Genomic DNA, 25,334 nt, shown 5'->3' on the forward strand with positions numbered 1-25,334 from the left:
TTATGACAGTCAGAGCAATGCAGTCAAAAGCTCGATCAAAGAAGTGATGGCTGCATATTTATAAGGTCCATAGCTCTTGTTTCCCAGTGGGTTTATTTGTCATTTCAGTAAGAAAATTGCCTCCAGACAAATGCAATAATAAATTGGAGAAATCATAATCTGCCTTTTCCTTCACTGTGATGAGCCTGAACCTATAAGAAAGTGAGAAGATGGGGGTCATCATGAAACACTTATTTTGGTAGCACTAAATCATCTAGCTAGTGATTGTTTCATGATAAAGCAGAGTCTTGACAGGAAAACAAACTTGAACAATTAGTATCCCCAATGACCTAAAAAAAAGAATTATTATTTTTTGAAGTTAATGACAAAGGCATTCATGCCTTCCATATGTTAAGATTTACAAATAATAAAAACAATTCTGAAAACTTTTTCCATATATTTACGCTATATGAAGCAAGATACTGTAAATGATTAATTGTCTAAAATGCAAGGTCTTCAAAATCTAGATCGTAGTACGTAGTACATAGCTGATGCCTAGATTTTTTATTTTTTTTTTAATTATTTTTTTAAACGTTTGATGATCACTAATCATTGTCTATTATTGTCTTTGCTTAAGACAATCTGGAAAACAAACAAACAAGCAAAACTACAAACCATATATTCTTCTCAAAAGTGAGAGAGACTAGACCCCTTACTTAGGAAGATGAAGTAAATCGTGTGGTGCCTTTACCCCCTCTGATAGATGAGAAGGGTGAACTGCTAATGACAGACATGGAGAAGACTGACTCAACTGACTCAACAACTTGTTTCTTTTGTTTCCCTGAACCCATAGATGGACACTGGGAAAGAAAAGTCCCATCCACTGTAAGCGAAGAGCAGCTTGCCCAGAGAGGTTGTAGATGCCGCACCCCTGGAGGTATTCAAGACCAGATTAGGTGAAGCCCTGGGCAACCTGGTTGGTGGTGGGTTTGGAACCAGATGATTTTTGAGGTCCCTTCCAACCCATACCATCCTATGATTACATTAAGGGTGAGTATTTATCAAGGAAGTTCAGCTTTTCCTTTATCCTGAATAAACCAGAAGAGTTTGTGAAGTGCTCTGATTATCTGGTTACTGCTAACAGGAGACCTGCTTGAACTGTTGAATATGAGTTTTTCTGTAGAAAAGGATGCAGAATCTACATAATGTCATTAATCTTTGCTACAACTTGGCAGTGTCAGTATTCACTTGAGAAGGAGTAATAGAAGTTTGTGGCACCTAAAAAAAATTCTTATAAATTGAGCTGCAAACAGACTTTGAATAAAAATGAAATTAAATGAAATATGATAAAATAATAACCTTGAAAACAGGTTATTGTCATATCCTTTTCATATCTATAGAAGCCATGCTCCTTACACTGCTTCTGACCTCATGTTTCCTGTACTGTGATGCTAATACCAGTGCAATTAAGATGTTCTAACTGAGAACAAATGATAGTTTTGAGGCTATATTTTCCTAACAACAGAGGGAAGAATTCAGGTATTCTAGTTATTAGATAAATGTTTGCTTTTTCACCTATAATGTCACAAATTATTGAAAAAGAATATTGGAAGCATATCTGGCCCATCAAATTACTTAAGTTCTTTCACTTTTAATTTCTAATTTTAGGTTATAGATTTTCTATCAGGAACAATTCTGAGGACGTTCAAAAATGCAAAATTTATTGCACTGGAGAATCTCAAGTGTGTGTTCCTTTGGACTTCAGTATTTCAAATCTGTTTCATGCACATAGGCCAAAGAACTGTGGCTAACCATAGCCTAAGATGACATCAGCTTTACAATTACAAACTGTTCTTTATCAAATTCATCCAGCCAAGAAAGGCATGATCTGAATTTCTTGGTTAAAATGTTACTTATTATACTCCTGACATTAAAAATCAGAAAGTACCCTTGTAAAAATCGCCTACGTTCAAATGCAAATCAGTTCACCAGGTCTTGATCTTTAGATTGTGCACACAAAAATCTGCCATTAGTTCCACTGAGTATACCAAACAAGGCTCGATAATAAAAAAAACTATTCACTGTGAATGAAAGGATCAGAATATTTATTGTAAAGATAATCTTCAAGTTTGAAAAGCACAAGCTGGAGAATTGGGCCCATGTGAACCTAATGAGGTTCAACAAGTCCAAGTACAAAGTCATGGCATCTGTGTTGGGGCAATCCCAGACGTGAGTACAGACTGGGAGAATAACTCATTGAGAACAGCCCTGAAGAGAAGGACCTGGGGGTTCTGATGGACAAAAAGCTCTATGACAGGAGCCAGCAGAAGCCCAGCTTCATCCTGGGCTGCATCAAAAGAAGTATGCCCAGCAGGTCAAGGGAGGTGATTCTTCCCTTGTACTCTGCTCTTGTGAGGCCCCACCTGGAGTACTGTGTTAATCTCCAGGACCCCAAGCACAAGAAGGACATGGATGTATTAGAATAAGTCCAGAGGCAGGCACCAAAGTTGATCAGAGGTCTGGAGCACCTCTCCTATGAAGAAAGGCTGAGAGAGTTGGGGCTGTTCAGCCAGGAGAAGGTTCTGGGGAGATCTCATTGCAGCCTTTCAATACTTATTCTCCAAAGGATGGAGAACAACTTTTTACTTGGGCAGGTAATGACAGGACAAGGATTAATAGTTTTAAACTAAAAGAAGAGAGATTTGGATTAATTATTAGGAAGAAATTCTTCACTCAGAGGGTGGTGAGGCACTGGAACTGGGAGGTTGCCCAGAGAAGCTGTAGGTGTCCCATTCCTGGAAGTGCTCAAGGCCAGGTTGGATGAGGCCCTGGGCAACCAGATCTAGTAGGTGGTATCCCCACCAATAGGTGGGAAGATAGAACTATTTGGTCTCTTATCTCCCTTGCAACCCAAAGCATTTTACGATTCTATGATTCAATAAGAAGAAACTGAAGCAATACATTTAAAAGATAATCTTTTCTGTGGACATCCACCTATATCAGTCTTAATGGATTCTGCATAAGTAGCATCAAACCCTTAGTGGGTTCTTTTTACCCATACCCAAAGTGTTCTTTTTACTCCATATGCATAGTACTTTAGATGGCCAGATACTCTCATTTTATAAATCATTTGTACCTCAATAAAGTGATTCTTAAAAAGTTAGAAAGCACTGGGAAGTTACTAAAAACAACAACAAATGACACCCTTCTCAAGGTATTTTTATATCTGAAAGTTTTGTAATATGTAGGGAAAAGTATTGAGCAAATTGAGTTTGCTTCTACCATGAAGTAGTAATTCCAGTTCTATGTAACATTCAGCACTTCAGAAGGCCAGAAAGGCAGTGGCATAGCCCTGTCAGATATGTGCACTTACTGCTATAAAGAAAGAATAAAGAGGTGTTTCATTATTCTTCTCTGCTACAGTCCAGCATCAATTTAATTGCATTAGTTAAGCATTTAGCTAACATGATGCTGAAGCCCCTGGCCTTCCACAGCACATAACAGTGGAGGGTTGGTAGGTGAGGGAGCTCTCAAAGAGTGCTTAATGGGTGTTTAATACCTTAATGATGACTCTTTTCTCCAGCTACTGCCATAGGCTGTTTGTAATATTCCAATCCATAAAATATTGCACTGATTAAGAATAGATAAATAAAAGGTGAAAAGCAGCATTAGTTTTTTTTTTCTTAGGTTTTGATTACTCCTAATCTGTAGTTTTCTGTAAGAGGAAGGCTACATTTCTATTCATGCTGTTGCTAAAGCTTTTCTTTCTCTCTAGAAAGTGTCTTATACTTCAATACTGTGGAAAATTTTCAGCTTTAAAAACAGTTTCACCATTTCATGAGAGGACAGCCTGCAAACTATAAAGAAATATCTTGTTCTTTTGAACACAAATCTGAGCAGAAGATCAAATTCAAGTTTCACTTTCTTATTTTCAATAATAAGATTTAAATATAATCCTGATTTTATGGATTATTTTACTATTTCATGAATACTCATAATGTTTTGTAATTATTTAATGTTATGTAATATTTAAATATACAATTAATTTAATACAATTAAATAATGTAATTATTTAAGTTATGTCTCTAAAAAAATCATTGCTGTTTTGTATGATGTTATATTTTCAATTTCTTCTCTGATCAGATGACTTTTAGTATATAACAAATAAATAACAAATAAACAAAAAATGTATTCTATGAGCAAAATCTATGTACATATGAAGATACTATAAGTCATGTGTACCATTAAAGTTGCTCAGAGATTACCTTGAGAGTTTAATTTGGCTTGATTCTACAAAATAATCATGAGACAATTAACATCGGGGAAAAGAAAACAAACAAACAAACAAACAAACTTCACTATATTTGTAAATTTTTATTGTCTGGTTTTAAAACTGCGATAATTTTTCAGACTAAAGTTGTTAATCAAAACTTATCTTGCTGATAGGTTCACTAATGTAAAAAATAAAGTGGTTCCTGTGTATACTTATGAAGAATATTCATCTTGTTTCTATGAACTTGTGGTCAACTAAACTAGATAAGACTATATTTTTTTTCAAAATTTTGTTTTTAAGATGTTTTCACGTTACTTTTTCTCACATTTTTCTTACAGTCAAGCTAGAAATGCTTTTCTCATTGTGCCTTGGCTTCCTTTCTGGTTTTTACTATGCTTTTTTTTTTTTTTTTTTTTTTTTTTTTTTCTGGTTTTATTTTTCTTCTTTGCTCTGTTTGCTATATTTCTTGTCTGAAAACCAAAAAATATTCACATCTAAAATAATGTTCAGATTTAAAGTTATTTCATCTAACACAAGGAAATATTAAAAAGTTCCCTCACCATTTTTCCGATTGTCTCTGGTACATTCAATATAGTCAGGAAAATAACTCACAACCTAAAGCATATATCTGCTTTTTGGTGCATAACAGTGTTTAAAGTCTATTTAATAATTTATTTTTTAATAGATGTTCCTGTATAATCTCCACCACTTATGTTTTAAAGATCTCATTTTTGAATCTCAGATTAGTAGATGAGATTTTAGAATCATAGAATGGCTTGAGTTGGAAGGGACCTCAAAGATCATCTAGTTTCAACCTCCCTACTGTGGGCAGGGACGCCACCCTGATCAGATTAATCACAGCCTCATCTAACTTTGTCTTGAACATCTCCAGGGATGGGGCATCCACAACCTCTTTGGGCAACCTGTTTCAGTGTCTCACCACCCTCTGAATGAATTTCCTCCTCCTAACCTCTCATTTAAATCTCCCCTTTTTTAGTGTGAAACCATTCTTCTTTGTCATGTCAATATCTGATTGAGCAAAGAGTTGCTCTCCATCTTTTTTATAAGTCCTCTTCAAGTACTGAAAGGCTGCAATGAGGTCACCCTGGAGCCTTCTCTTCTGTAGGCTGAACAGCCCCAGCTCTCTCAGCCTGTCTTCATAGGAGAGATGCTCCAGCCCCTTGATCATCTTTGTGGCCCTCCTCTGGAGCTGGGAATCCAGATGTGGATGCAATACTCCAAGTGGGGCCTCACAATGGCAGAGTAGAGGGAAGCAATCACATCTTTTGATGCAACCCAGGATGCAGTTGGCTTTTTGGGCTGCAAGCATGCACTGCTGGATCATGTCAAGCGTTCCATCCACCAGAACCCCCAAGTCACTCTCTGCAGGGGTGTTCTCAATGAGTTCTTCTCCGAGTCTGTACTCCTGTCTGGGATTGCCCTGAGCCTGGTGCAGCACCTTGCACTTGGATTTGTTGAACCTCATTAGGTTCACGTGGTCCCACTTCTCAAGCTTGTCTAGGTCCCTTTGGATGGCATCCTTTCCTTCTTTGGTATCAACCACACCACTCAGCTTGGTATCATCTGCAAATTTGCTGAGGGTGCACTCAATCCCACTGTCTATGTCATTGATAAAGACATTAGAGAGTACCAGTCCCAGGGCACATCCCCGAGGGACACCATTCTTTACCAGCCTCTTGGACACAGAACCATTGACTACCACTCTGGATGTGATCTTCAAGCCAACTTCTTATCCACTAAATCATCCACATTTTAGCAAAATAACTTTCTCTGATACCAAGATTTCTGATTTTATGTCAGAAAATGTCATACAACATTTTTATTTGTCACTTTTTTTGTACTATGAGCTTTTTTTTTTTTGTATAAATGCAATTCCCCAAAATATCTTTTCTTTATTTTTGACCTGCTTCAAGAACATTTGTTATGTATCCTAGCTGCATATGTACAGTTACTGTATCACTCAAGCTATTAAGAGCAGTGCAATGCCAACTAGTCTGTGTGAAGACTTCCTTGAACCTATTGAAGTTAATGGTAATTTTATCATTGCCTTTGGTAAAGCCAGTATTTCATCACACTTCGGAAGTTATTTTTTTCTCTCTGTGCTAATGTTTCCTTCTGTCATGACAGGGAAGATCTGAAAAATATTCCAAAGAGGTTGCTTTCTGCATATGCTTTGACAACTAAGGAATAGTTATTGTATCAAGGGTAGAAATTCAGGGAAAAGGCTCTACAAACATGTTTGCATCACCTATGATGTCTAGTTATACAAATACATATTCAGGATGTATACAATTTCCTTCAGTTGGATAATTATGAAACTTGATTATACTTATGATTATTTCAGTTAATATTAAAAGATGTTCAGAAATGAAACAGTCACATACTGAAGTTATTGCATCAATCCCATATGAGTGATTGCTTAGTCTGTTATTGGATATAGGAAAAGCATAAAAATAGGCAAACACAGCAGCTGGAGACATTTTCCATCTTAAAACAGAAAAACTAAAATGATCATCAGAAGCACAGAAGATAAATCCTTTGTAATGGAAATAAATTGATATTATTATCTTTACCAAAGACAATCTGAAGAGGTCTGGCTTGGTTGCTGACAGAGAAGTCACTTTCAAAATATTGATGTAACAAATGCAAGAAAACAAGAAATTTGTCACTGATATTATATCTCTTCCTCTTGAGTTAGCCAGAGGTGGTTGTATATAATTGTGTGGCTTTTTTGTGTGTGTGTGTGTGTGTGTGTGTGTGTGTGGCAGTACAGAGAAGGGAAATTTGGGAAAAGGCTGAATGTACCAGACTGTAATTTGGATGCATGAAGTGGCATGTATTCAAATAGGCTACAGGTAGATCAGCATGGTCTGGAACATAGTTACATTTAGATGTAACTTGAAAAATCCACATTATATCTTTACCTTAGCAGTCAGATTATTATTATTATTATTATTATTATTATTATTATTATTATTATTATTAATATTTATATTTATTTGAGTAAGAGATTGGGCAATTCCTAAGTATATAAAGAAAATAATTTTATTTTTTCCCAAAGTCCAGTGATAAGGGTTTTATTTTCTAAAAATATAATATAATATAGCAATATAATATAAATAATATAAATAATATGATATAAATAATATAATATTTTATTATCTTAGAGGAGACAGAATTAAAAGTGTTATGGTTTCAGCAAAAGACATAACTGAAACAGGACTTTTTGCCAAATTCAGACTTATGTAAATATTCCACTGTAACCAGTCTTGTAGCAGAAGCTGGGTAAAACATGGTATCCACAAGGAGAATGCAGGTATATGAGTCAGTGAGTGACACAGATATGGCAGATGTTCAGTGAATAGCTAGTATTTTTACTTTATTCTGTCAGTTTGTAGTGATTAATCAAAAACAAATTATTTTAAATCAAAGCAAATCATTTTACGAAGGTACATCACACTCCAACATCTTCTCTCTCAGATGCAAATACTTAAGATGAAAATCTGTGTCAATTTCCATACACTAATCTGTTTCTACGATTTATTACATATTCTTGCTATGGTATTTTACTTTCAGGGGACTGCAGAATAGAATTTGAATCATATCACTGTGGCTGCAATTTTATGCATTGGTAAATCTATGACCCTTAAAATTCAATGAGAAATTCCAGTGTGATGTTTCTAAAGTAAAAAATAGCCATTAAAAACAAAACAAAACAAACGAACAAACAACAACAACAACAAAGTACAACTCAGTGCATTCATAGGGAAATTGCACAGCACTAATTTGTCTCCATTTTGTCCGACTAGTATGTTATCGGCTGGCTGGTTCCACCGTTGTGGTCAAAATCCCAACATTCAAGTGGAGATCAGTGATGAATGGTGTTCCTCAAAGACCTGCATTGTGTCTGTCACTGTTAAACATCTGTTTTGGTGACATGGACAGTTGGATTGAATACACCCTCAGAAAGCTTGCTGATGACACCAAGCTGTGTGGTGTGGTTGATGCACTGGAGGGTAGGTATGCCAGCCAGAGGGACCTGGACAGGCTTGAGAGGTGGGCCTGTGCACATCTCATTAAGTTCAAAAAGGTCAAGCGAAAGGTCCTGCATCTGGGTCAGGGCAACCCCAAGCACAAATATAGGCTAAGCTGACAGTGGATTGAGAGCAGCCCTGACGAAAAGGACCTGGGTGTGTTGGTTGATGAGAAGCTCAACATGAGCTGGCAATGTGCACCTGTAGCCCAGAAAGCCAACTTTATCATGGGCTATGTCAAAAGTAGGATGACCAACATGTCAAGGGAGGTGATTCTCCCTCTCTGTTCTCCTCTTGTGAGACCCCTTCTGGAGTACTGCATTCAGATCTGGGGCCCCCAGCTCAAGACATACCTTCTTGAGGTCCAGAGGAGAGGCACGAGGATGATCAAAGGGCTGGAGCACCACTCCTATGAAAACAAGCTGAAGGAGTTAGAGTTTAGTCTGGAGGAGAGAAGGCTCTGGGGAGACCTTATAGCAGCCATCCAGTACCTCAAGGGGGCCTACAAAAAAGCTGGAGAGGTATGCTTTGTCAAGGAATGTAGTGATAGGACAAGTACTAATGGTTTTAAACTAAAAAAAAAAAAATAATAATAATAATTTTAGATTAGATATTCAGAAGAAATTCTTTCCTCTGAGGATGGTGAGGAACTGGAACAGGTTGCCCAGAGAAGTTGTGGATGCCCCATTCTTGGAGGTGTTCAAGGCCAGGTTGAAGGGGGCGTTGTCAACTAGACCTAGTGGGTGGCATTCCTGCCCATGGCAGGGGGTTTGGAACTAGTTGATCTTTAAAGTCCTTTCCAACCCAAGCCATTTTATTATTCTATCATTCTATGATTATTTCTGGGGAAGCCCCAGGATTCAAAGTTTCTTCCAAGACATTTTCCTCATGACTGTGCCCCATCTGTTCGCTCCCTTTTTAAGGTAACACAGTAGTTCCTACTGTCTTCATCAAAAATATACACCTCCCATATAGAGCCCTGCATATTTCACATTATGTTTTGTGCTGGATAGCAGAACCTAGCTAGACAGCTTTGTTTATGTGTATTGTATCTTTAGTGAACATGGAGGCTTATTCTTAGGCTTATTCTTCTATTTGTGTATATGCAATGATCACAGATCTTTTTTTATCCACTTCAAGACATAAAATACACCCAGGTAAACATACATTATTGAACTTTGGTTCAGAAGGAGACTATCACAACGGCAACATATTTACTGAACATTTGAAATTATAAGTAGAAAGAATCAATGAACTTTATTCAGGAGAAGATTAAGATTTATTGTTTAATAGTTACCCATAACACATAAGCTTCCATATTATTATATTACTGTTTAAGTATCTATTATGCTGAGTTTAAGTAATTATATTTATTTATATTTATATTTATATTTATTATATATTATATTTACAAAATACACTTACATTTTGTAAACACAATAAATGTATTTACAAAATCAAAAAATATTTATTATTTACAGTAGAGTAAATACCACTGATATTTAAGCTGTTTTTTTTACTTAGGCAAATTTTATCAGCATTCATATATTAAGGCTATGGTTTTGTATTATGTCATATTTACATTTGAAACTGGGTTGAAATGGGAGAGGGTCAATACGTTTTTTGGTATTGAAACTTATTTGGTACTGAAATTCTATATCCATGGTTCAGATTTGAACTTCTTACTGTTATCATATAGTTTCCTAGACCAAAAGTCCAGAGCACAGCTGTGGAGCACAGTCCTGAGCATAGCTGTCTATAAGCACCTTTATGAGCCCACTAAAGTTTAGGACGTATAACATGCATGTTAGTAAGACTTTGTAGTTTTGTTCCTTCTCAAAAAAAATCTTGTCTTATCAGACAAAAACACTTCCAAAACTCTAAAGGAAATATAATAAATGAAGATGATCTAGGCATTCAATTTAAAAAATCACACTCTGAAAAAAAATATTAATGCAGACACTAATTAATAAGTGACTCACATGTACACACATCATCTACATACATTCTTATTCCATGACTACAAATGAATATAGAGATATAGATAGAGATCCTTGAATTACTTTGCTAGGAATGTTTAAAAGACTGAAAAATGCAGCCAGTTGCAAACTTTAAAATCACACTTTGCTATTTCTGTTGATAAGATACTTCTTGTGAATTCTCCATTTATAAACAATTTTCATCATCATTGTGACATACAAAAAATTGTGAGTCTTTAACATATACTCTAAATTGTCAGTGAGTATGCCATACCATGTGTATGATAACCACATAGTTTTGGTGGCTGGTTTTTCCATAAGGGACCAGTCAAGCTTAGGATTTATTTTATTTTATTTTATTTTTTTGTAAGCGTGGATATGTGGGATTAGTTGATAGATGATAAGGAGCTTTAAGAAGTTTCTGTTTAAATTATATTTTATTTTCTCAGGCTTTAGTTAACAGCAGGAACACATTATTATTAAGAAATATTTGTTGCCTGTGGTGATACCATGAGCCATACTGAGAATAGGCAGTATATTTATGAAACAAATAATAATAAATAAATAAACCCAGAAATCTTTAATTACTAAAAGTATTAAATTGATCTGGAAGATAATAAGAGACAGTAGATACACATTTAGGATTGTCTGTAAACTTACCGATTCTCTCTGTTGTGCTATTTTTTAAAATGTTAAAAAAGAATTGTAGATATAGGAATTTTGAATCAAGAACTGGAAACTCACAGGTGTCTAGGAGAGGCTGTAAAGACACAAGAAATACCCTACTGGTTCAAACCAATGCTGTCTCTAGCCCATAAATCTTCTCTCTGAGTAAGAGATGAGTAGGAGATTCTGTATAGCCTGAACATGTTAGGCAGGAAATTTATTGCATGATCTCAGGAGAATTTTTGTCAGGACCTTGAGTCATCCTTTTATGATCTTTTTATGGAATTATTATCCGTGATTTTTTCTAACCTCTTTTTTTTTTATTTTATTTTAAATTTCTGATACCTGTTTTCATAGCATCCTGTAACAGTAAGTTACAGAAGTTCGTTTCCCACTGTGTAAAGTACTCTGTTGTATTTGTTCAAATAAGATTCTTGATACTTGTTGTAGTTTAACCCGGCCGGCAGCTAAACACCACACAGCCATTTGCTCACCCTCACTCCTCCCTCTCTGGAATGGGGGAGAGAAATGGGAAAGTGAAGCCTGTGAGTTGAGATAAAGACAGTTTGTTAAGACAGGAAAATAATAATAACAACAATAATAATAATAATAGTACTACTACTAATAATGTGTACAAAACAAGTGATGCACAATGCAATTGCTCACTACCTGCTGACCGATGCCCAGCCTAACCCCGAGCAGCCGGGCCCCCCACCCCAGCTAATCACCCCTATATATTGTTCAGCATGATGTCAGATGTTATGGAATACCCCTTTGGCTAGTTTGGGTCAGCTGTCCTGGGTCTGTCCCCTCCCAGCTCTTGCTGTACCCCCAGCCTGCCCGTTGGCAGGACGGAGTGAGAAGCTGAGACGTCCTTGGCTTGGTGTAAACACTGCTCTGCAACAATTAAAACATCGGGGTGTTATCAGCACTCTTCTCATCCTAAGCCAAAACATAGCATCCCAACAGCTACTAGGAAGAAAATTAACTCTGTCCTAACTGAAACCAGGACAGTACTTTAACAGAATGTTTCTGATTATGTTCAGGAACAGCTAATAAAGGCTCTTAATAAACCTTCACCAATAACTCTTTTCAACTTTTTGCTCTTCTAACTGAGGACCACCAACCTTTATAGCCCTTCCTCTCAAGGCAACATCTTTTCTTCTTTTGTTGTTGTGATTATGTTATTTCCCTATCTGTCCTCTGTCCTTCTTAAAATGTGGAGGCCAGAACTACAAAAGATTGTGAAATGATTTTACCTCTATAAAACTTTGATGTGACCACACCCAAAGTCATCATTGGCATAGCATTTGACTATCCAGCAGAGGTTAGTACTTACTGTAGAGCTGGAGATCTATTTCTTTATTCACTTTTCTAGATCATCAATGAGCGTGTTTTCAATGATGTATCATGTTTGATTACCCTGTTTTCAAGACCAGACTAGACAAAACATGCTGTCATGACTTCAACAGGAATTTGTGCTTGATGGCCTCCAGAAGTTCCCTTTTCTGGTTTTAAGAACACAACCAGGCCCAGTAATGTTTCATTATATACCAAGTAACACAGTACTTTAAATTTTTAGGTAATAAGTTTATGCAAACATCATTTTTGCTATTGTTTAATTTTAACAATATCAGATATTTCCTTGTAGTACTGAAGTTTGTTTCCTTAAATGTCATAGTAAATATTATTTTTCCTTTTCTAGTTGCTAGTAGTCTGTTGCAGAAAAATAAATAAAATACAATTACAAAATAAAATACAAAACTGTAAGCAACAAAATCAACATATAACACAGGAATCAAATTAAGAGTTACTGTACAAGGATCTCTTGCTTGGTACGTGGAGTAACAGAAAGTAACTTTTTAAGAATCCATATCACAGCTCAATGCTTTATTTATTTATTTACTTTTTTTTTCAGTGATTAAAAACTGCAGAAAAAACAACCAGACTCTCATTCAAATGCGGTAATTCAAACTCTTAAACCAAAGATTTGTTATAAGCTTGATTAATGCTAATACAACTTTTTAATTCTCATATATTCACTGCTTTTTTTGGAGATTATTGGAATATTTTTAAGACAAAATGGATCAGAATCGTATATTATCTGTTCATGAAATATAAATCATATGTGGCAGTCAAATTGATAAGCAAGACTAAGTATCATTCATGTCTTCTTCATTCAAAGGAAGAAATAGTTTGTGTATAAATGTGAATACTTATTCATGTATTTATTAAATTATTTTCTGAGAGGCACAATTATATTTTCTTATCATATTTCTTAGCATATTCTTTCATCAGAAGATACCTGTGCATATATTAGGGAAAGCTGACAGAAGTGACTATTACATTTAGTGAGCCATTAATCTACAGGTGTGAGTTAACTGGTTCAATTACAGTTCGTTTTTTATTATTATTATTGTGTCTACTACCAAGATGTTACTTCAGAGTCTGAAAATAGCTTCTAGAGACCAAGTAGTTTCCCCAAAAAGCTATAATAATTTAGGGTTTCAGACCTGAACACTCATAATTCATTTTTATGTAAAATTGTAAGAGAACTAAAATAAAACTTAGTGAATCACCTTATTTACTTTAAAATAAAATAAAATAAAAAATAAACATTTTATCTGTTCTCAGTGGTGTTTAGAATTATGTGGAACTCCTCAAGTTATTCGTACTATAGCTTTGCAAACCTTGAGATATTTCTACTTCCTTCACATAGCATAAATAACATTGTTGGGCCAATCTGTAATCTGAAGTCATAAAAAGAAAGGCATATAAATTCTCTAAGTTTTGATAACAAGTTTCACTTTGCTGGATATTTATCATTATACACCAAATTAAACATTTCTTTCAGCACTGCTGACAAAATGTCATGACAATTTTTTAAGCTGCAGCTTCTACTGAATTGTCTGTATCTTCTAAAAGGAATTCTAAGTATTTTCAGGTAAGAAAATACAAAATTTTTCAACAACGTTTGAAATAATTTCACAAACATGTAAACTGAGAAAGGCTTTGTGATTTACTTTAGTTCAAGCTATGATACCTAGCTGATATATAAAAAGAACAATTTTCGGAAAAATCTGAGCAGAAAAATTATGCATAGTATCAACCACAGAAGAGAAGACAAACAAAGCCAGTGTCCATAACATGGACTAGAATTCCAGAATACTTACCTAGGTTCCGTAAAGTTATGTAGTGTTACATTTTGGTAATAATAGTGATAATAATAATAATAAACAAGCAAAACAAAGTCTATTTTTAAAAAGCAGTACAATAGTGCATCATGGTTTGCTCTGGACTGATTTTTATCAAGTCTGAAACGCAAGAAAGAAGTCTGATGTATTATCTCAGTACCTAGCAATCACTGTATAGATCTTTGTGGCAAATTTCAGGCAATATGTAGTTGTCTAGCCACTTTGAAGAATTTGAAATGTTTACATTATTTCATCTTTGGTACAGACACGCATTCACATCCAGATGTGCATGTGAAGAGCTGCATAATATATTAAAAACTTAATTAAAATTCTATACATTGTCTGGTTAGATAGCAGTAGTCCTCCATTTATTTATTTATTTATTTTCCTCAGAAAATGTGGTGATCCCTAGTGGCGAAAACTAACAACTGTAAATGATGTTTCTCTATAGTTAGGTTTTAGTCATGTGAAAACAACAGAAAGTTGCTAACCAGAACATGAAAAAATGGGGCAAGAGTACAAAAGCTCAAAAAGATCTTGTAGATCATAGAAGAAACAGCATTTATGGTCTGTAAGCCTTGACATTCAAAATTTAAGTATAAATGACAGCAGTCTGACAGCTGCAGATTAGAATAAAAGGCAATACCACAAGGAGAAGAAATGTCTCATTTGGTCTGGACATGGAGACAATGACCTTTTATAAAGAGCTGCACTCACTATGACAAACTCTTTGCAAAGTTATGATCTTACTGTCTTAAATTGTAGAAGAGGATACACAGCATTATCTCAAATAATTTCTTGAAGTGACTCTAAACAGGATGACAGAAAACTATGAGTTTCTAAGGAAAATAAGGACAAGAATTCCAGTATAGGATTAATCACATCTGATTTTCTCTGTGCCTTGGCCTACTGAGTTGACATTGCTTTAGTAATTAGGCTGATGTTGGAGGCTTGTGGGATGTTGCTAATTAGTTAGGGTCACAACTTTTGGCAGATAAAAAACAATTAGACAGGTGTTATGAAACAAACAGGCAAATAAAACAAACAAACAAATAGAAACCAACATAAAAGTGGTGGAAACAAAACTACATTTTGCAAGAATATTTCTGTATCCACTCACTACGCAAATCAACAAGCAAGTCCACCTGTAACCAGTCTGGAAGATGCTCTCTGTAAAGCTTATCTATCCTCTACCATCCCAAAGAGGGGTGTGAGGACTGTAGTCTTGGTTCTCACATCTACCTACCCCTGATGTTATCCGAAATGACAATGTCTGACATTTCCCATGTAAGGAACTGTAATATATTGGGCAAAGCAAGAAGAAATTCAATGGGTATTTCACACCCCATACTACTCTCAATCAAATTGGATGGTAGAAAGAGCTAATGCCTTTTTTGAAAAGGAATCTCATACCACACGAGACTCAACAGGATACATAATTTTTAAAGGTACTCAAACATCGGATACGGACCTAAGGGAAGCCCGGTAGGCCGGGCTTTATTTCTTAAAACAGAGGTTAGCGCTCCACCTACTGGGGAAAGAGAATATCTGAAAAAATTACAGTCAGGACAATATGTGGCGATCAATTAGCTTTCATCACTACTTGTACCTATGACCCTAACCAAAACTTGCACACTTGCCTGGGAAGCTACTGATATCAGTGGTGCAAAACATAAAATTAGTGCACGATCGATTTTTCCTTCTTTTTAAAGGGGTAACTTGTTCATAATCCCTCCACTGAAGCAAGTAGTTTTTGTTTTCTGCAAGATGACAGACAAAGATGTGTTCATGTTGTTATTTCAGATTTTAACAATTCTATTCCTCCCAGCCCATGATCAAAGAACCCTAAAATTGCCATGGTCTCAAGCTCATGTTAGGTATGCTGGGAGTGTCGGCATACACTTGAGCAAGGGAGATATAAATCTTTCTACCATGATTGTGCATGGAACTTAACTATACATGTACTTGGAAAATGAATATGGGATAAAGATAGAGCTGATTATAAAGTTTATAAAGATTGTAAAGTTCTCTGACTTCAGGGAATGACAGGGAAATAAATTAAAATAGGATGCTGGATGATCAATGGGTCTACCCAATGAGAGGGCATTTCATTGTATATTGTACATTGCATAAAACCTAACAGTAAAGGATACAAAACTTCGCAACGAAATTTTGGGCTCTTGGAACAATTTTACCTTAGTATAACCTGGTTTTGTATTCTTCCTCTGGGTCTATCATTTCATGGGTCTGTCATTTGCCAATCCACACTCCAAGAGCACTGAAACTTACTAAATCTGATATTCTTTGTCCTCACATCTCTTCTGACTGCAGTAAACTTGTATTGCTGAAGACAAATATTATGATATCTCTCCCAGTGGTAATTTCAGTTTTCTTAGCTTTTTTACTGAGTTCCTTTTATAACCCATAAATAACATCTGGGCAAGCAACATTACATTTCTTTGTCTGTTATGAATCAATCACATTCTTTCTTTCAATCACATTGAAAAAAATGTACGTTTAAAAATAACCTTTTACATTGGAGTAAAGTAGAGCATTTATAACTACAGAATACAAGAATAGTGTAGTTTTATTTATTTACCCTTAATATTTTCAGAATATTCAGTGAAGCTGGTATAACCTTATTTTGGTGAAGCTGCTTTAAAGTTTACATAACTCTGTGAAAATATTATTGCTACACAGAGAAATCATTGGGTGAGTTACTACATAGTAAAACAAAGAAAAAGAAATCAGGATTCTCCTCTGCTATTTCATGTTCTCTATAGGCTTCAGTTTCTAATTGAAAGTAAGAAAAATGCACTGCAAAATGATTATTCAGGCATTTAGATATATCAAATATGAGAAGAAAAGATTAATATCTGTAAGAAATTAATACAAGAAAAAAAAATAAAAGAAAATTCTCTAGGGTGTTTGCTTTCTTTTTGTCTCTCTCATTTATCTCTACACACAAATATATATACAAACAACATGTTAAAAATAAATTGCAAAACCAAGTTATTTTTAGCTGGTTTCTAGTATGACATAGCTGTACTTTTGATACCTCTGGGCTGTTACCAACATCATGCAGCCAGCCAAATTTCTAATATCTCTCTTCTGCCATTTTGAAACACATATAGTTAAGAAAAGGGGCTTAATATACACTTATGTTGACATAGCACATTCACTGAAGTCACTGAAGAATTCACTTTTGAATTCTCAATTTCAGCTTTCTCTCAGACAAATTTATAACTTACCCTATGCAGCCCTGGAGTGGTGTAATTTAAGGCTTCCACTTACTAATCCTCAATGTATATTACCCACAACACAGGAAACATACAGCAGGGTAAAATATCCTTGTATTCTCTAAGTCTTGTTTCCTTTTCATCACTGTCTCAGTGTGGTATGGTAATTCATGGCAGTGTTACAATGTTAATGAGAGTACAATTTCTGCTAGGTCTTAGGTGTTTGTTTTCCTTTTATCACCACTACTTCTCTTGTATTTCCTGTATAATTATCTGATAGGAATTTTCTGTGAAAGGTAGTTATCCAAAGAAGGCTGCTCAAAAATAAGGTTTACAAATATTGGGTTATGAAACAAGAACATGAGAGTTTTTTTTTTTTTTTTTTTTTTTTTTTTTTTTTTTTTTTTAATTCTCATTTTTAATATGCTTCCCAATTTAGAATTCTTTTAGTTAAGTTTAGATTTTTGTTTGTTTGTTTGTTTGTTTCTTTTTTTCTCCTCAGAACGATTATCACTGCAAAAGAAGCTGTAGGAATGTACTAAGTTTGGCTGGGATGGAAGTTTCTTTGTGAAAGCTTGTATAGTGCTGTATTTTGGATTTGTGGCTAAACTCATGCTGATAACACATCATTTATTTTAAGTATTGGTGAACAGTGCTTGCACAGCATCATCTCCATATGCATCCACATCCATGTAGACAGGAGGATGGGAGGGGACACAGGTGGGGCAGGGAACAACTGTGCCATGCTCAGCTGTAGTGTAGTCTTTCCAAGGTAGCCATTATTCAGAGACTGGACATTGTTCTTCTTTGGAAGAAAGGTTTGCACCACTTTTTAAAGGAAATTTCTCTTTCCTCTTTCTCTTTCCTTCACTAATTAAGCTATCTCTATCTCAGCCCATCGGTTTTCACGCTTTTGTTCTTCTTATTCTCACTGTAGACAAAGGACATAAGTGAGTGTCTTGGTGAGTTGATGGCTAGGGCTTTGAAAAAATAGGTGTCCTGGGACAAGGTACTAAGGATTAGAAATTCTTAGGAATGTTAAGTTAAACAACTAGTGCCAGAAGTCTGCTGAATGACAGAATTTTCCCAAAATAATTTCTATAGGAATATTATGATTCTGCTAATTTGAGTATGTAGCACACATTCCAACGGCTGAATGTGTTTTGAAACTCTATCTGAAAATCAGTTTTAAATACTGAAGCTTCAACCATCCTTTGGAGCAGAATTTTTTACTCAATTCTTTCTTTAAAGAAGGCAGGAGTTCTTATCTGAATTCTGAGAAAATGAATGCATGGTTTTAGTCTGCTTCTTCCAATACAAACTTTCAAGTCAAAGATGGCACAGGAATATACTGATGGGTTGAAAAGTCAAATAAACTTGTCACAACAGGGGCATATATTTTGCTAGCAGGAACTTATTACATTCATGAACAATTACACCTTTCAGTAAATCATAGTTATTATTGTCCTACTAATGGTAAGTGTGAAAGAGCTGTGTAAAATATAAAACATTCTGAAATATGAAGATTATTATTATTATTTTTTTTATTATTATTTTTTTTTTGGGGGGGGGGGTTGTTTTAAACTAAAACAACCTTTATGGTAGAGAAACTACCATATGGTACCATTCTCTACTATAAAGGTACCATACTTTTTGGTAGAGAAACAAAATGAGCAAATATAACCTGAATACAGAGAGTATCAATTTTAATTGGCTAGGAATACCTATATGTCAAAATCAGTCATTTAATCTCTCAACAGAGAGAAATAGTTCTAAGTAAAAATTTACTTTATCCTATGGTAGATGTCTAAAACTGATCCATTAAAGTTTCCCAAGGTGTACACCTTTTTGTCTGCATTTGTTATAAATAGTCTAACCAACCGGTTCAAATATTGACATCTATATTATAGATGTCTAAGGAGAATTTAAATTAATCTTTTCCCTGTAAGTTGTGGTGACATCAGTTTTGAATTTAGAAGGCAAATTATAATTCTGATTCTGCTTTATTGACATATCTCATATTGTGTAGAGTCAATACAAGTATTTTTTTTTCTTTTTACTTTGTTTCAAATGCATTTTCTGGTAGCGTGAAACAGTTTTGTTACTACTGGAATAAATACCACAGTAGCTATTTGAGCAGTGAGCAACCTGGAATGTAGAGGGGTACAGTTTTAACCTCCTAGCACTCCTAGCACAGATTATTTATTTATTTATTTATTTATTTATTTTATGGAGATCTGTCTCTTTCTCAACTGATGCTAGAGTAGCCCAGATTACCTTATGTGTAGATAGAGAGTGTTGCTTATAAATGGTTATAAAATAAAAGACAAATAACATTGGCTTATAGGTGAGTAGGTTTACCCACGGAAAATCATACTATTTGCTGAGTGTTAATCTGGAAAAGCTGAACCTTGTGTAGAAGTAACATGTTCAAACAGAAACGTATGGCAGAAAGCTTTCTCTTCTGCTTCTCCACTGCAAACCAGCAACAGCTGAGCAGCACCTTAAAAAGGGGCTTGAGCTACTATTTTATAGATCTTGGAAAAGGAAAAAACCTGCACACTTGAAAGCAACTACCAAATGGTAAAGCTTGTAAATCATCTTGTATTATCCGATATGTAGTTGTGATAATATCAATACTTCAGCCCAAAAAGGGCTAATAAAAATTGGTGTTTCTCAGCTGACTATATACACGTATAATATACTTATTAAAATTATAGAACCATATAATAATGGCCAAAGCCCCATCCAACTTTGGCCTTGAACACTTCCAGGGATGGGGCGTCCACAGAGAGCCTCAGCACCCTCTGAGACACCCCTTTAGAATGTCTTCCAAATATCTAATCTAAATCTACTTTTCTTTTTTTTTTTTTTTTTTTTTTTTTTTTTTTAGTTTTTAGTTTTTAGGTACTGGAAGTCTGCTAGGTCTCCCTGGAGTCTTTGCCAGGCTGAACAAACCCAACTCTATCAGCCTGTCTTCATGGGAGACATTCCAGATCTCTGATCATCCTTGTGGCCCTCCCATAGGCTTGTTCTAATATGTCCATGTCCTGCTTGTCATAGGGGCCCCAGAGCTGAACCCTAGGAGGGGTATCATTAGAGCAGAGGTGGGAGGGATAATCACATCCCTTGGTCGAGGCAGGTTGGCTTTCTGGGTTGTGAGCACACGTTGACAGCTCATGTCAAGCCGTCAACCAAAACCTCCAAATCCTTCTCAGGGCTGCTCTCAGCCTGTTATATGCCCAGCCTGTACTTGTCCTTGGGATTGCGCCAACCCAGATGCAGGACCTTGCACTTGGCTTTGTGTAACCTCATGAAGTTTGTACAGGCCCACCTCTCAAGATTGTCCAGGTCCCTCTGGATGGCACCTCCTTCCTCCAGTGTGTCAACTGCACTACACAGCTTGGTGTCATCAGCAGACTTTCTGAGGGTGCACTCAATTTCACTGTCCATGTCACTAGCAATGGTGTTAAATAACGCCAGCCCCAATACTGACCCCTGAGGAACACCACTTGTCATTGATTTCCGCTTGGACACTGAGCTGTTGACTGCAACACTTTGAGTGCTACCATCCAGCTAGTTCCTTAATCACTGAGTGGTCCATCCATTAAATCCATGTCTCTCTGATTTAGAGACAAGGATATCATGGTAGACAATGTCAAATGCTTTGCACATATCCAGGTAGATGATGTCATGTACTCTGCCCCTATCCACCAAAGTTGTAAGCCATCATAGAAGGACACTAAGATTGTCAGGTATGATCTGCCATTGGTTAAGCTGTATTGTCTGTCACCAATTGCCTCTTTATTACCCATGTGCCTTAGCATAGTTTCCAGGAGGACCTGCTCCGTGATTTTCCTGGGCACAGAAGTGAGACTGACTGGTCTGTCTCCAAGTCTTCCTTCTTTCTCTTTTTAAAAATGGGGTTATGGGTCACCTCTTCCAGTCAGCGGGAACTTCTATGGACTTTGATTGGTCTAATTATTTTTTTTTTTTCTCTTTTTTACCTGAGGACAGGAACAATATTTTGCATCTGATTAATCTTTGTTTCAGAAGTAATCAATACTGGGTCATAATATTAAACTATGCACTCCCTTTCATAAATTCTATAAAGAGCTTGCAAATAGATATCCATTAAATCAAATAGATGCAAGCATGAATTTTAGAAAAAAAACACATGACCAAGAAACAGAAAGCATTCTTATTTTGAAGTCACTTGTTTCAGGAAAGAGTGTTTAACATTTAATTGAAGACATACATAAGAATCAGAGTTAAAAAGCAGCTTAAAAAAATTCTTAAACACTTGGAGTGTAATTTCACTTCTAAAACAAACAATTATATGAAACTAATACAAAACAAAACAAAACAAAAATGTCACCAGTACTTTATTCAGGCACTGAACTTTGGATGAAGCTGGTGAAGGGCCAACACAAGTCCTGGGAATAGCAGATGAGGAAACTGGGGTTGTTCAATAAGGCTCAGGGGAGATGTTATTGCTCTCTACAACTACCTGAAAGGAAAGTGTGGGGAGCTGGGAGCTGGCCTCTTTTTGCAGATAACTTGTGATAGGACTAGTGGGAATGGCCTCAAGTTGCTCCAGGGAAGGTTTAGGTTAGAAATTAGGAGACATTTTTTCTCAGAAGGAGTAGTCAGGCATTGGAACAGGTTGCCCAGGGAAGTGGTGGCATTACTGTCCGTGGGGGTGTTCAAGGAAAGGTTGAACCTGGTGCTTACGGACATAGTTTAATGGGTGACATTGGTAATAGGGTGATGGTAAGCCCAGATGATCTTAAAGGTCTCTTCCAACCTTAATGATTCTATCATTCTATGATTCAATGATTCTAATGTTAGTTATGGAATTAAAAAGGCAGAATGGAGAGGTTCTTTGCTAGGACTAGGAACTGAACTGTGTGTCATTTTTTTCAGAGTCAATAAATATTTGCAAGCCAACAAAGTACTTCTTGATTTCATGTAAGGTGTTGCTGTCTTTGTAAAGCAGATTTTGAAGCTTTTGTGGATATGGTCGACAGGTTTTACAAATTGTGGAGTGCTTACTCTTTGTTGTATTGTAAGATTAATTGAAGGTTCTCATCACTACAGTCCATAAATTACTTTATTCACATGCCAGAAGTGAAACAAAAATAATTCTGTCCAGCTGGTCTCTCAAGGACTGTTCTCCTTGTGTGGAGGTGTATATGTAACTGGAAAAGACCATATAAGAGTTCATACACTACCTGAATGGCTGAAAGGACTCATGATGAGGAGAGTTCTTCCCTCAATGTTATGATACTCTCTCAGCAAGATAAGGAATATGTTCTCAGATGTGGAAAGGGAAAGTACCAAAGACTGACTAAAGAAAATGTAGTCCTGTGCCAAAGTTCGCAATCTATACAGCACAAATATTTTCTAGACATTTGCTCTATAAACATCCATTTAAGCAAGTGGCACCCTGTATTAATATTTTGATTATTTATTTATTTATTTATTTTAAAATAAATAAAAATATCAGCAAGATTTTCTTCTTGTTTTCTCACACTTATATAAAACAAGCATTGGGAGTAAAGATTATTAGCTACTATTTTAGTTCTTTAATCTGTAATATTTTATGGTCTGAAATACATAATCATTGCACTACTCTTCTTTTTCTTCATTCTATTACATAAATTCACCTTTGCTAAGATATGGTATATTGTTGACCAGATTTTTCCTGTACATACAAGAGAAAGTTCTTTCATCACAGTCTTTTATAAGGCTGTTGAATATTATATGTCGATATTATCCTGCAGTCAGTGTATGCTCCTTTTGATTTTTTTTTGTGAGTATTGATTTTATTGCATGAAAGCATAGCTGGAAATTTACTGTATATAAATGAACCTATACATATAAAAGGCACTTTCTTTCCAGTGAACAAATCCATGCCGCTGATAAAGATACTATTAAAGAAAAAAAAAAAAAAAAAAAAAAGAGCTTTGCTTAATTGAGTCTGAAATATATATATATATATTTAATTGAAAACTGGAATTACAAATAATTTCATCTTTTTATTTCTGTAATTTGGAACTACTTTTAAAGCTAATGGATAATTTCACTCTATGTTATTAACCCCATATTTCATCTCTAAATATAGTTCACTGGTCATTGTACACAAGAACTTTTGTAGTCAGTCAGTGGAGGCTGTGAGGCTATTACATGTTTAACTCAAGAGAATTACGTTTCCATCCTGAAATGAAACATGCTTTTACCTCCTGAGGTCTGTAATGCAGTCTAATGCTGGTTAACATCAATAAACTTCAAAGTTATGAAACTGAATTCACACACAGACAAAGAATAAAAGCCAGATTGTGGCATTTCAACTACTTGTTCTGTTTAAAAATAAATAAATAAATAAATAATCATTTTGATAGATACTTTGGGTTTAAAATCTGACCAAATAAGATCATCTAGAGGCTTGAAATAAAACTTCTTATAAGCAATTTCTGAGTTGCTTTGTCAGTAATTATACCTACCCACAAGTAACACTTCCTATAAGTATTATGAAGATGTACGTCTGGGTTAACATGGATAGAATATGTTAAATATGAAAGAAAAATATTTATAGAAAATATGTGCTTGGCTAAGATTCACCTGATTGTACAAAATGTGTCTAAATATCTGTCAGAGAATTCTCATGGTTAATGTATACCTTCCAAAGTTCTAAAACATTCAAAAATGAAGTATTTTTGCATTAATATATTTGTATTTTTACAATGCATTTGCTATTTTGCTTTATTTCTGATTTTCCAATGGGGGAAAAAAAAAAAAAAAAAGAGGGGGAGAGGAGAGGAGAGGAGAGGAGAGGAGAGGAGAGGAGAGGAGAGGAGAGGAGAGGAGAGGAGAGGAGAGGAGAGGAGAGGAGAGGAGAGGAGAGGAGAGGAGAGGAGAGGAGAGGAGAGGAGAGGAGAGGAGAGGAGAGGAGAGGAGAGGAGAGGAGAGGAGAGGAGAGGAGAGGGAAGGGATATGCATTTGAACACCAGTATATGAGGCAGTAAACTATTATGCAATCTGAAATACTTCATAATTCAATTGCAGCAATGTCTTGTGTGGTTTATTATACATTGCTAGTGAATAGAGATGATATACAAAACTTGTTTGTTTGTTTTTTACTGTAAAAATTTCCCTTATTTTAAGGGAACATGACATTTACGTATGAATAACATATTTAATACAGGACATGATAAATATTTTACTAGAAAACTCTAAATAACATAAAACACAACACAATAAATAAAAACCAATTTATATTCCAGGTATTAAATCAACATATTTGTAAAACATAATTACACTGTGTTTTGAGAAAGAGAGAATTTAATGAGCACAGTCTAGACGATGGTACTGTGTTTCACTGAGCAATCAAGATGTCATTTCAATATTTGACTGTACCTGCTTATATCATTGCAGTTGTTTTTTTAGATTTATTGTAATCTGTATCATATAAAGTTTCCAGTTATGAATAAAATCACAAGGATATAAATTAGTTGAAAAAACTACTAATTGGAGATTTACTGCATGCACATATCTTAACACAGATATAGTAAATATGTGTTAAGAAGATTACATAAAAATAACTTTAATTTATGAGTTTATTTGAAGAGTATTTTCCACATACCTTATATAAAGTAAAAATAACAAACTTTAAGGGTCAATGAAAAAGACAAAAAATATAATTTAAAGAGGAAGTACACATACACCATCTAAGTTAATCTCAACTTCATGAGAAGTGTATTTACATTAATAAAATGAAAGATTCTTTATTGTTTTACATGCCTCCAAAATTACTTTTGTTCTTTCTCAAAATTTACTATCTCAATAATTATTATGAAGGGGTGCAGAGCAAATTGGTATATTATTATTTAATTTCAAAATTTCTGTAAAAAAAAAAAAAAAAGAAGCCTTCTAATATAGAAGAAAAA

This window comes from Aythya ferina, assembly GCF_964211825.1.
Source record: "Aythya ferina genome assembly, chromosome: 1".
In the NCBI taxonomy this organism is placed as follows: domain Eukaryota; kingdom Metazoa; phylum Chordata; class Aves; order Anseriformes; family Anatidae; genus Aythya; species Aythya ferina.